The 12,930-nt window shown below is 34.3% G+C and overlaps 1 pseudogene; it reads right to left on the bottom strand.

The window, feature by feature from the left end:
- Nucleotides 1-6,540: 6,540 nt before the first annotated feature.
- LOC138839802 (F-box/LRR-repeat protein 4 pseudogene) lies at nucleotides 6,541-12,633 on the bottom strand (annotated as a pseudogene).
- Nucleotides 12,634-12,930: the final 297 nt, after the last annotated feature.

Genomic DNA, 12,930 nt, shown 5'->3' with positions numbered 1-12,930 from the left:
ATCTTAGAAAGAAGTCCTGCTTAATCTATGATGAAAGTACAGAAAATACAAAAAAATCAAAGTAGCATTTGACATATAAGAAACAGATTTGAAATTTTATCATTGAATAATATTTTAAAAATCGCCCAAAGCCTGTTCAATTAATTGAAGTTTTAAGGAATTTATATGATGATTATGGTCATTAGTACTAATTTATCACATTATGTGAAACTGTAGGTAAGATTCACATATTCATATTAAGTTGCATTACAGTTAACAAAACAAGTAGTTTTTGATGCATAAAACATGTAAAAATAAGCTCTCTTGTCTTATACTGTAGAAAATCATTTGGATACTATGATAATTAGAAATTCTAGGTGTTTTATGGAGAACACAAATTCATAAAACTATAAATTTGCAACAGGTATGAGCAAAGTTGACATCGCATTTTTGAAAACAGTTTACAAAATTTTGGATAAACCAAATATAAACTTTTTTTGAAATCTTTTAATATCTTACTTCTTAGAATTACCATTTTTGTTAAATTTACTTCTTAAAATATGTAGAGTTGGAGACTTTCTCAGATCATATTATGTAATCTTTTTTTCAGTGTGGGTAAATCACATGGTCACTTGTTCATTAGCATCTACTAGATGCATAACTTTTGCATACTCTTTGCAGTCATAGCAGTTTCATACTATGTATATATTACAACCAGCCTATTGCTTATGAGAAACATGTAAACCAATCTAAAGCCCCCGTTACAATTTAACTGTCTATTTTTATTGTGTTATATATTTGGAATTTAATGCCTAAAATAATTTTCTTTTTTTAATTTTAAATTTACCTTTAATTGTTCATTCTTTGTGCTTTTCCTCTTTTGTATGTAGTTCCCAGTTTCTTTCTCTCTAAAGAGCTTCTTTTTACATCTCTTGCAAGGCATGTCTACTAGACACAATTTCCCTCAATAAAATATTTTTCTTGATTGAAGAAAGGCTAGAACATGAAAAATCTACAATATTGATAACTGAAAAATTGCTATTTAATTAGTAGCATCTTATATTGGGTGTCTGATCTTTGGTGGGCTTTCCTTTAGCTAATAGTAGGAAAGCCTAAAGAATCTGTACCAAATAATCAAGCCTAATTATTTCAGTTATCAATGTTACATAATACAAGTTAAATATACTAAAGTTTCTTCCGATATAAAGATCAGAAAATAAAATTAATAAATAATTTATTCACAATAATATACAAAGAAGAAAAATTTTAAGAATGCATGTGACCAAACAAATATAATTTTTGTCCACTAAAACTATAAGAATTTCTTGAAAGAAATTAAATATCTAATAAAAGAAATATAGTCATTTTTCATGTATCAGGACATTTAATATTAAAGTTAGACAAATATTTTTAGAGTCATTCTGGTCCTTACACCAAATGCTTTATACACTCAAAAAGTTGTCCTCAAGTTCATATGAAATTGTGAAAATATTGACCTACAGCAATTTTTAAAAAGCAAATAAAATTGTAGGACTCATAACCATTGATTTTGAAACCTGATACAACGTTAGAAATCTCAATTGCATGGTAATAGTAACACAAACACAGAAGTATATATATAAACACAATCCAAATATATGACTTATAGTTATTAATTCCATGGTAAGTATAACACAAAAAAGAATGCTATGGGAAACATATTTATCTCAAGATTATATGTCTAGATTAGATATCTTAAAGTTTAAAAACTATACTATACTATATCATATTAATAGAAAAAGTTCCAAAAGTTATGATCACCTTTATAGATGGGAAAATTGGAGTTCAATCCTTGGCACCACAGAATAAAGTCAGAGATGGGGGAAGGGACAGAGGGAGCAAGGGAATAAAGAAAAGGAAAACTTCCATATACAAATTGAAGAGGAAAATTGTCTCTTTTAAGAGATAAAATGAACTTGATTCTAGAAAATTCTAGAACTCCACAGAATAGTATTATAGTAGTGAATAAATTTAGCAGGTTTGTAGAATATGTAGTAAAGGAAATATACAAAAGTAATTCATGCTTCTTGTTGTAATCAATGAATTAATATTGATAAATTAGTATTAATTGAAGTCCATACTTCCTTAAGGACAAAGGTAAATTTTCTACTGCCCTTAAGAATTTTTTATAGTAAGCTGATGAATACATATGCCTTGGATAAAACCACACATATTTTCTGTGTGAGTGTCAGACTGTGGTAGACTGTGAAATCACAGTCTAACCACCTACCTACCCAATTTAGTTTAAAGCATATATACCACTTCCATAATGAGGAGAGATAGAGGAAATTATAAAATGTTTTATGGGATCACTAAATTATTTTTAGGATGTCAGTATTATAAAACTTTTAACTGGTGACAAAACTCCTTTTACCTACACAATAGAAAACAGTTGTAAACTATTCCCTTTGAGATCTAAAAAAAAGTCAGTGTTGTGTGATAAAACAATATATTAGTCTTGTTAGGCTAATTAAATTTCAATAAAGAAATCTAAAGGTAATTAGTGTTAATACATACACTGTGAAAATAAAAAAAAACTATATCGAAGATGATCCAAATTCAGGTACGGTATTGTGTGATCTGGATAGACTCTAATAGAATTAAAAATCCCTCAATATTTTCATTATTTTAATAGGAAGTACTATCTAGGACATCTCAATTAACATGGAGAAATAATTACAAGGTAATGAAACCTCAGTGGAATTTTAATTTTCTGGCTCTACTACAATGAATTTAGAATATGTGTACTTTGTTTTATCAATAAAACCGTAATAAAATCCTAGTTTTATAGGAACTACAGTTCAACTTTTCTTTGTTTTCACTGTGCATATACATAGGTTATTCGAGCTCAAAGTATGTCACTTTAAGTATAAAAATTACTTTAAATTTTAACCAATTGTATGCCCATCCTCCAACTTATGATGGTTTAATTTTTTTTATGTTTGTATATTCAAACTTTAGGATGATAAGAAAAAAAAACATATGTTTAGTAGAAATGATACTATTAGTGAAACTGGCACTAGCAATGGGCTACATCTCTGTCAGGCATGTATGTGATAATCACTACAATTAGAATTCTACACACTCAGTAGTGTCGTGTTCTGCTAAACTACGAACTTTGGAAAGTTTGTGGTGTGTTAAATACATTTTTTACTCAAAATATGTTCATGTTTTGATGGGGTAACTGAGATAGTAGGTCATTATGAATTGAGGGAACTCTTTATAGGTAAGAAAGAAGGAGCCTTTTGTCTTTTCCCAATGCGCATACTAATATGGCCATAAATGTCCATTTGTAAAAGTGCCTTCCTGTACCAGCAAGAGAATTACTTTAGGAGAAAACTCATCACCCAAAAGTAATAGGTATAATAATAATCTTCATTGGTAAATATGATTTTCATGTACTTTCCCAAGGTTTTCCTTCCTTCCTTACACAGAATCCCAAAGTTCCTTGCTCCTTTCTCTTTTAGAAGCCTAAAATAGTAATGATTCAGGTTCTCCACATTTCTCTACCTGGGAGGAGGAGGAGGAAGAGGAGGAGGAGGAGGAAGAGGAGGAGGAGGAGGAGGAGGAGGAGGAGGAGGAGGAGGAGGAGGAGGAGGAGGAGGAGGAGGAGGAGGAGGAGGAGGAGAAGAAGAAGGAGGAGAAGAAGAAGGAGGAGAAGAAGAAGGAGGAGAAGAAGAAGGAGGAGAAGAAGAAGGAGAAGAAGAAGAAGGAGAAGAAGAAGAAGAAGGAGAAGAAGAAGAAGAAGAAGAAGAAGAAGAAGAAGAAGAAGAAGAAGAAGAAGAAGAAGAAGAAGAAGAAGAAGAAGAAGAAGAAGAAGAAGAAGAAGAAGAAGAAGAAGAAGAAGAAGAAGAAGATGATGATGATGATGACGACGATGACCCAGAAGTCTTGGGAAACCCTAGGGTTTTTTTTTTTTCCTAAGTGCTCTCCTTTGCCCCTCTTGACTATGCTCATGTGACTACAGTAATCCTTTTTGCTGTCATAGTAACTGTTGGACAGAATCAGTATTCAGAGAAAAGAGGATAAAACATACTTTATTTGAAATACAGAGAAGAGCTCCTAAAGTTTTTGTTCATGGCACTAAATAGAGGATGTGATAAGGACTGAATATATTTCTAAGTCCAAGCCAATAAAATGCCTACTTATTCCCTTCCCAGTCAATGCACCAAATGTTACTAGAAAGTTTAGGGCAGCTAAAAAACCTCAAACAACCTCAGTGCTTGTATTCAACAAGAAAGGAATTCAGGTAAGATGTTAACATATCATGATAGAAATGTTTAGGAAAAAGAATATGAAAGAGAAAGATATCCCAGGAGAAGACAACAGTTCAGCTCAAGTAAATCATTTTGACTATCTTCTGACTTACAGACCTTATTCTTGAGTTAAAAGTGAGAATTAGAGTCCTGAAGATGACTTTCTGATTGGCAAGACTCCTTTCTGCTTCGTGTAAGTTTTTGAGACCAAAAATTCACTGTCTTGTCCTTATTTCCTCATTTTTTGTCCTTACATTTTCAATCTTTTGTAGCTTCTTGCCCCCATTTCACTGACAGGCAGGTTTTGGTTCATCAGCTTTTCTTGCCATCAGAACATTCCATAGACCACAATTCCCTAGCCTGCTTGTTTTGCTATTCATTTATATCAGCAATATACAAGAAAATACTTTCTGTACTATAGGAATAATTTCAGAATTTATGTCTGGATATTGTCAATTAGTGCTCAAATTGATCTAGACTTCAAAAGTTCTCTAACCTGTGTACTGGTGGCTCATGCCTTTAATCCTGTTTAAGAGGGTGAGATCTGAGGATGTTTGTTCAAAGGCAGACTGGGCCAGAACGTCCTTTAGACATTTTTCAACAATTAAGTACCAAACAGCCAGAAGTTCAGAGTTGTAGTTTAAGTGGTAGGGACACTAGTCTTAAGCAAATCAGCTCCGTGACAGCACTCAGGCCCTTAGTTCAAGCCCCAGGATCTTCTCCTCACACACACACACACACACACACACAAATGGAAGTTCTTTAACAGTTATGCAAATCCCTAGTTTCTTTGATTATAAGCAAGGTTTCTAATGATTTTATTCTACCTGTGTAAATAGAGCAAGCTTATGCTAGAAAAGTATAAAGCATATATCTGTAGATGAAATGTTGTAGTTGTCACTAGGTTACCAGCAAAAGTCTAGCTTGAGAAATCATCCCTAATAAATGAACTTCATTTTAATGACTAAAATAATGATATATAAAATACATGAATATAATGACATATACTCATGAATTAAGACAGTGCTAAAATATCCATGATATGTAAAAAGTGTGCACTATGATTAAGCTATTACTAATGTAATAATCTTAGGCAAATGAAATGAATCTTTTTTTTTCTAAGGCAAAACTTTAATTATTATCTTGATCAGAACAGGAATACAGACAGGCAATTGCCAGGATCTTTATCTGGGATAGAATGTTGTATTGTCTAGTGATTTCTTCTAGGAAGAAATTTACATTCCAGATAAAATGCTACTACCTTTTAATGAGTTTAAGACCTACTTCTGAGAGTCCCACAGAATTGACTATCAGCCTCTGGGGGAACCTAATAATCTTTAACTGTTTTTGCAAAAAGTATTTTTTCTCTATGTCTGCCTTTTTATATTTAAATTCTAGTTTAAATATTTTTGTATGTTTTCCCTTCAAGAGAGACCATTTGCCTATTTTTATCACTCCTTTTTGACAAACTTAAAAGTTTGATATCTACTTATTTTGTTTATCACGAAAGAGTAACTGTAAGGAAGATGGGGATAAAAACAGAGGAATAACATGTGGCAGTTAATGTAGCAGATAATATGTGGTGTTTCATAGCACACTTTGTTACTATAGTGCCTCAAGCTTCTGTTCTATTGCATCTTCTCCCCATAATGCTGTGAGTTCCTGCTGCAACACTTCTCCTTATGTCTGGAGTGCCAACTCAATGAGTGAAAAGAGCCAGTATGTCTGATGCACAAGCCATCAAGCAATCAGAGCAAAACTCTGGGGAGGAAATTTGAGGAGATCTCAATACTGTAGCTGCCCTCCAATAGAACTCTACTTCCTCTTTGGAACCCTTCTCCAAATGGAGATCCTAGCTATATTCTTTGTGTAGCTTTTCTTTCATTTTCAAATAAAGTTTAAATTATTCCTTGCCTTTTATTTCTTTTTTAATTCTTGCACAAATATGACACTTTATTCTTAAAAGGATTCCTTAAAAATAAGTTCATTTTTTCCACATTATTCTTTTAATGTGTAACTATTGATCACTGATTCACATAATGTAAAAGTATTATCCATTTAACACATTCTTGAAAAGTGCTTGCAATATTTTATGAGAATATTTTATATTTTTACTAAATTCAATGGACAGTTTCTTATTTTTCTTTAAAATCTAGAAATGTCTTAATTCTCACATTACAAAAATTAAACAAAACAGAACATAAAGCCAAACCCACAATAAAACTTACAAAAGCACACTGATTTTAATGACAGGACACACATGAAATCACTGTGTAAAGCTCTTTTTAATGAACACTTTCGTAAAGCTTGCATTAAGTTCAAGAACAGACCTGTTATCAATCTGTCAACAGAAGGGCACGTCAAGTAAGCAGAGATCTTGGCAAGACTCAAGCAGTTTTCGTAAAGATGCTGGATTTACCATTCTTGTTCCTAATATGTCCAGTTGCTGTAATCTGGTACAATTAGATGCTAGCTCTTCAATATCTGTGTCACACACAGACCTGTTAGCTGTAAGAAGAGTTTCTGCAAGATTGGCAGCTGGCGTGCAAGTTTGGTGAAGCACTCAGTGCTGCTCTGCAGAGTGGGGCATCAGCCAAGGTCAACTTCCTCCAGAAGTGGACAACCAGAAGCCAATTCTGCTATTCCATTCTCCAAAATGTTCTTACATACCTCCACAGATCCAGGGTCTGAAGCCTTTTACACTTAGCTCCTACCATGCTAGCTATCACGTCATAGTCTTCTTTCATTACACAGCTGCCCAAACTGAGGTACTGCAGCTCCGAGTAGAAGTTCCAAATGCTGAGCAGTGCTGTTTGCTGTACTTTTGTTCTATAAAGAATGAGTCGTTTCAGGCTCTATAATTTGGCAATGTCGTTGAAAGTTTGAGGTGGCAGTTTATTACAAGATGAGAGATTTAAGTCCTGGAGATTTGGATATATCTCAGAAATAACGTCCAAACAGGTTTCATTAAGGAAGTGGCTTCAAGACATTTCAAGACATACTAATTCACATCCTCAACCCTTCAGAAACCTGCTAAATCCTGCAACAGAGATGAAAACCCTATTGCCAGACCAGGATAAATTGAGCCATTGGACAAGAATTCATCAAGTCTGCAGAAAGTCTAGAGAAGTGTCATTTACTTTTGCCCAGTAAGTTTGAAAATTGAGGTGGATGTATTGTAGAGAATCACAGCAATGTTGGTTCATCAGTTTGCAAGTCTGTGCTAATCTACACAGGTCAGGTGATGTAAGATGATTCAGAATCCATTGAATAAGCTCATATGGTAGCTTTTCAAAATATCCATTATTCGGCCCTCCTTTTAGGGCAGCACTGTTAAACTTTTTTCTAAGACTGTCAATTACACAACCATCTTTGTCTTCATAGTCATCATCATCTAGATCATGTCAATAAGTGAAGTCTTGAGAGAAAGCAGTGGCTTGTCCTTCATACCATGTAGCACAACTGCATCTAATTCAGTGTAATAATCTAGAAGAGAGCTATTTACTTCCAGCCGTATAAGATGTGTGGGGAATTTTTTCTGCTTAATACAAAGTTTAAACTGGCGAGCCTGGTAAGCATTCACCTTTGTAGGTCTCTCTGACCAAAGAGTCTCCCATCTTACTTTAGCTGGAGGACTCGGGGAGTACGGATTTGCCGAACAAGCCAGAATTCTGACGACTGCTCCAGGATATGTCTCTAGAACGTGAGCAGCTGTAGGATACACCTGCTGTTCAAAGGTAAGTTCCACATAGTCCTGGCTCTGAAAATTGGGTGCTCGAGAATGGCAAGGAAGCACTTGGACACTGATCCCATCATGTTCTATATGTTCAAAACACAGATATCTGAGTAAAGTGACCAGAACTTGGGAATACATTCGGTACACCTGCCAAGTTCCACATGGTGTAGGACATACTATTCTCACATCCATAATGGGAACTGAAATCCACTACTTCTTTGGCATATTGGAGCACCTCTGCATTGAGCGGGGAAGTCCAGCTCTTTGATAATATAATTCTATGGATGTTCATCATATCTCCTCTTGTAGCTTTCATGGCTCAGCACCAAAGGCACATATAATAAAACAGAGTCAGAACTGTTAACATGGGAAAGACTGCTGACCTCTAGTCGTGAATTATGAAGCTTCAAAAGGTCAGGTGTCCTCAGTAAGTCACATGAACTCTGAAGGATGTTCCCAGATAGAGTGAGCAGATAAATCAAATCTATATCCTTATAGGGAATCAGATATTTTAGTCTCAAACCCACTGGGGACTTTTTGGTATTTAAATTTTAAATATGAGTATACAAAATGTGTGCATTAATAAAAAAAATCTGTGGATGTAATTTTAATTGAGATAGGATAGATAGATGAAGGAAATTACGTATTTTTTAACAAGTATCAAGGGGACATCTCTGAAGCTGAAACCAGGAAGTAAACCAAAATAATAAGCTAAGCTTCAGTTTCATCATACTTCCCTTTTAACATTAATCTACCAGAAAGGGAGACATAAACAGGGTATCTAAATCTGCCCTTTCTTTGAAATAGTACAAGACTGAAAACAGTCCCTGAATGGGTAGAGATAAAAAGATGGGAAGCATAGTTAGGGAAAGAAAGCCCTAAAACTCACCTATTGTTATCTTCTGGGTAGGCGAAGACACATCTCCACAGGTTAGAAAAACACCTGTATCCGTTTTACTGACTGGAAGTTATTTCATGTCTGGGGATTGCTAGGCATCTGGCCATTTGTATTCCTCCAGCTCACAGAGTATAAAGGCTATAGATGATAGCAAACACTTTCCACCTTTTTAATAAAAATTATTATTGTAAAGATGATGTACAGAGAGGTTACAGTTACCATTTTCCATCTTTAACTCCTATTTTCTGCATGAGGAGCAGGCAATTTTTCTAGCTCTTCTTCATTTCTTTTTAACCTGTTATAGTAAAATAAACCCTTGCTAAAACTTTCACATTCTGAAACTTCTTTTCTTGAGAGACATTTAAAACTACTTTTCAGGAGTGGATCTCAAGAACATATGATTGCATGGAAACTGGGAAGCTGAAGGAAGCCTTTATCAAGCACCCAGTTATATGACCTTTATCAACCTTATTCCAATCTATCCCTGGACAAGGTAAGTAAAACACATTGACTATATATTTAATTTTTCTAAATAGCAACTAAAAGTAATACCAGATCATATTAAAATAATAGATTTTGCAGTGATTCTTTGATTAGCTAAACTTTAAGTCAATCAAGTTCCTGGATGCCAGCCAAGCTCAGTTTTAGATATTTACTCATCTGAAAAAATCCAGTTTTAGTAAAGATATATGCTGCCAGTTTAGCAAACCCATCCAAAACTGGTTTCTGAAGTTTTTCTATCTCCTAGTTAATATCTAATCATCATGGAAAGAGAATTCTTTGGAAAATTTAGCTAGTATTCCTCTTTTTTTTAAAGGTAAATAGAATAAGTATATTTGAAAGTGAAAGAATGTAGCGGAAAAACCTCTCCATATGAGAAAGGGTAGTTTCTCTCTCTCTCTCTCTCTCTCTCTCTCTCTCTCTCTCTCTCTCTCTCTCTCTCTCTCTCTCTCTCTCTCTCTCTCTCTCTCTCTCCTTTCTCTCTCTCTCTCTCTCTCTCTTGCTCTCTCTCTCTCTACATATATATTTTATTGTAAAAATACTGTACACAGGGGTTACAGTTACATGAGTAAGGTAATGAGTACATATCCTATCTAGCATTGTTACTTCCTCTGTTATTTTTCCCGACCATTCCTTCCATCCCCAACTCCCCAACACCTCCACCCACCCCCCAAGTTGTACAGTTGCAGGATTCCTCTCATACTTGCTGTTTCTTCTTAGTAAGCTACATTCATTGATCCTCACCTTTCTCCTTGTCTATAAATTTCCACTTACTCATGCTGTGTTTAGAATTGCACATGATCCCTACCCATATAGTAAGATTCTATTGCCATTGTTCAGGTACCTATTCTGAAGGTACCTAATAAAGTCAGCCTTATTGTGCTTTAGCAACTAGCATCAAAAAAGTTTTGCAAAAACAGCAATGCCAAAGCAGAATGAAATCATTCCTTTAAGGCAGAATTGTTTGAAAGGCAAATAGATGTGGTGGGGCATGGATGTGAATGCAATCCACTGAATTTCTTACAATAAATAAGAGCTTTCAACTTAATGATTTCCAAGAAAGGATAAAACTTACAATGATAGAAAACACATACAATGCATGGATCAAGGGAGTAGTAGTGGAATAATTTATTCCAAACATTTGTTCATTTAGAGTATCTTGTTATACAATGACTATATTGTTGTACATGAATACAGTTCTAGCTAAAGTTTAAATTTGGGGAAAACTGTTGGTATAGGGATGAAATTGGAAGAAAATTCCTTGACTACTCATTCAAACATATTAAAAGTGACTGATTTAAAAAATAGGACAAAAATTTAATATTATATAACTGTGGTACATTTTATCATAATCAAAGAATATCTAATTAAATAGTATTTTAAAGTGTGTAACTTTATTATTAAGTTAACTTTTGAAGAATAACTTTCTTTATCCAAAGTACAAATATCTGATACTTTCTCTCATATGTGTAATCTAGGTTGAAAACCTGAAAGAAGAAGGGAGTATAGTACGGAAAAATATGGATCAAGAATGAAGGCAATAAGAGAAGATAATGAAGATGAATATCAAACTATCTTATAAATATGAATGACTGTTTCAATTAAACCTGTTTATTGGTATAAACAATATATAGTAAGAAGTATCATTGGAATAATAATGGAAAAATGAGTAAGTATTTCAATAGACCTAAGCAATAGAAAAATTTAAAAAAATGGAAAAACATTTAAAAATCTAAGAAAGAAGTTTTGCAAATTTGAATTGGAAAGATAATTATATTGAAGCTTGGAAACTTTATACTGTGTTTAGTGAATAAGAAATTTTTCTATAATATAAATTTATCCTATATAATTATGCTTTTATGAAATTTTGTTGTGTCTTAGATGGATTGTAAGTCTCAGTTTCTACATTCCAATTTACCTTAATGAAAGTGACTGGTAACCCTAAATCACATGTGAAAGCATATTTTCTTTCTGAATTTATTCATTTTTTAAATTTTGTACTAATCTTGGAATATGTTTCAGGTGGAGAATATATGTGATAAAGTATATCACATTAATATATTGGTCTTAAGTTTAAAATAATGAGTGAGAATATGGTTTTTTGAAAATTTACTCTGTAATTTAAATTAAAGCCATAAAATTGATTTAGCTTTGCATTTTTAAGTTCATAGGTATAGGACTATTACACTATGTTAATATGCCAATCACTAAAATATTAAGGAAAATTTTATACTCATATACTACATTCCTGAGTTTGCTTTACCAAAAATTTTATACTCATATATTACATTCCTGAATTTGTTTTAATAAAGACAAGCACCACTCTCACCAAAGGACAAGTCTAAGAACCAGAGGACTGGCAAAGAAGCTACCGAATTAAGTGAGGCCATACTTCAACCAGAATTAACTGACATCTACTGAGTATTTCACCCTAAAACAACACAGTACACATTCTTCTCAGCAGCTCATGGAACTTACTCCAAAATAGACCATATCATAGTTCATGCAAGGAACTTAAGCAAATACAAAAGGATTGACATAATCCCCTGTATCCTATCTGACCACAGTGGAATCAAGCTAGTTCTCAATAATAAAGCATACTGCAGAAATTTCTCTAATACATGGAAATTGAGCAGCACACTCCTTAGAAGAAATAAAACATTTCCTACAACTCAATGAAAATGAAAACACCTCACAAAGAAACTTGTGGGACACAGCAAAAGCAGTCCTGAGGGGCAAATTTATTGCCAATAGTGCCCACATCAAGAGAATGGAGACAGACCAAGTAAATAATTTCATGTTGCAATTAACACAGCTAGAAAAACAAGAAAAAATGGAAGCTAAAGTTACTAGACAAAGCCAGTTAACCAAATTAAGAGCAGAGAATAACCAATTAGAAAATCAGAAAATTATAGCCAAAATTAACCAAACAAAAAGCTGGTTCTTTGAAAAAATAAACACAATTGATGGCCCGTTGGCAAGATTAATTAAAAAAAGAAGAGAGGAGATGTTCTGGGAAGTTGGCAGAGGAGAAGCTGGAGGCTAAACAAGTTCTCACATAGAAAGCAGTTTTAGAGTTCCAGTGAACAGTCCTAAGCCAGAGAATCACACCAAGTGTGACATCACAGGACAGAGTTAGGCCAGAGAAGGAAAATCCAGGCAAGGAGACACATCTGAGATCTTGCCAGCAGCTGCTGCTGCGGCGGCAGCGGCCATACTGCCATACCTGAAACAGAGAGAGTCTGGGACAAAAGAGCGGATACTACTCAACACCAGCAAGAACCGACAAGGAGCAGATATCTTCATCCTGCAGTTCGTAGACCAGAGACGACCCAGGAACCAAGACTCGGCGTGAATAGAAGCCTGACATCCTCACTCCTTTTCAGGGAGCAGAGGAGGGAAGTCCACCCCTCCCCCCACCCAGTACCGGGGATTTCCATCTTGGATCTCCATCTTGGATACCAACAAAGCTCTGCTGAGCTCCAACTCAGGCCTTGGAAGAAATCTAGAGTCATTTAGCA

Source organism: Dipodomys merriami, unplaced genomic scaffold, assembly GCF_024711535.1.
Source record: "Dipodomys merriami isolate MVZ:Mamm:240054 unplaced genomic scaffold, mDipMer1.0.p SCAF_3, whole genome shotgun sequence".
Classification (NCBI taxonomy): Eukaryota; Metazoa; Chordata; class Mammalia; order Rodentia; family Heteromyidae; genus Dipodomys; species Dipodomys merriami.
This window is presented reverse-complemented; position numbering and strand designations above follow the sequence as displayed.